The sequence below is a fragment of the Strix aluco genome, chromosome 5 (assembly GCF_031877795.1).
Source record: "Strix aluco isolate bStrAlu1 chromosome 5, bStrAlu1.hap1, whole genome shotgun sequence".
In the NCBI taxonomy this organism is placed as follows: domain Eukaryota; kingdom Metazoa; phylum Chordata; class Aves; order Strigiformes; family Strigidae; genus Strix; species Strix aluco.
In genome coordinates, this window is record NC_133935.1 from 88008323 (window position 1) to 88008847 (window position 525).

Here is a 525-nt window from a genome sequence, read left to right on the forward strand (position 1 = left end):
TCTGACCCTGCCCTGGCGCAGCTTGAGGCCATTCCCTCTTGGCCTGCCGCTGGTTCCTTGGCTCAAGAGACTCATCCCCCCCTCTCTGCACCCTCCTTTCAGGGAGTTGCAGAGGGCCAGGAGGTCTCCCCTCAGCCTCCTCTTCTCCAGACTAAACCCCCCCAGTTCCCTCAGCCGCTCCCCATCACACCTGTGCTCCAGACCCTGCACCAGCTCCGTTGCCCTTCTCTGGACACGCTCAAGTCATTCAATGGCCTTTTTGGAGTCAGGGGCCCAAAACTGAACACAGCAATCAGAAAACAGTAAACCCAGAGAGGGAGCCCTGGGTGACTCGCAGACAGTTAAGGCGATGTTATAGAAATCATACTTAACACTGTCAGTCTTACCATGGTATTCACTTTCTGAGCTCAAGTTTCCACCAGCACTGCTTAAACCAGCTGGAGGTACACCAACGCTACTGGGGAGCACGTCCCGTCTGTAAAAAAACAGCAGCTGTATGGGTAAAGCAAACCCTGCTACAAACTC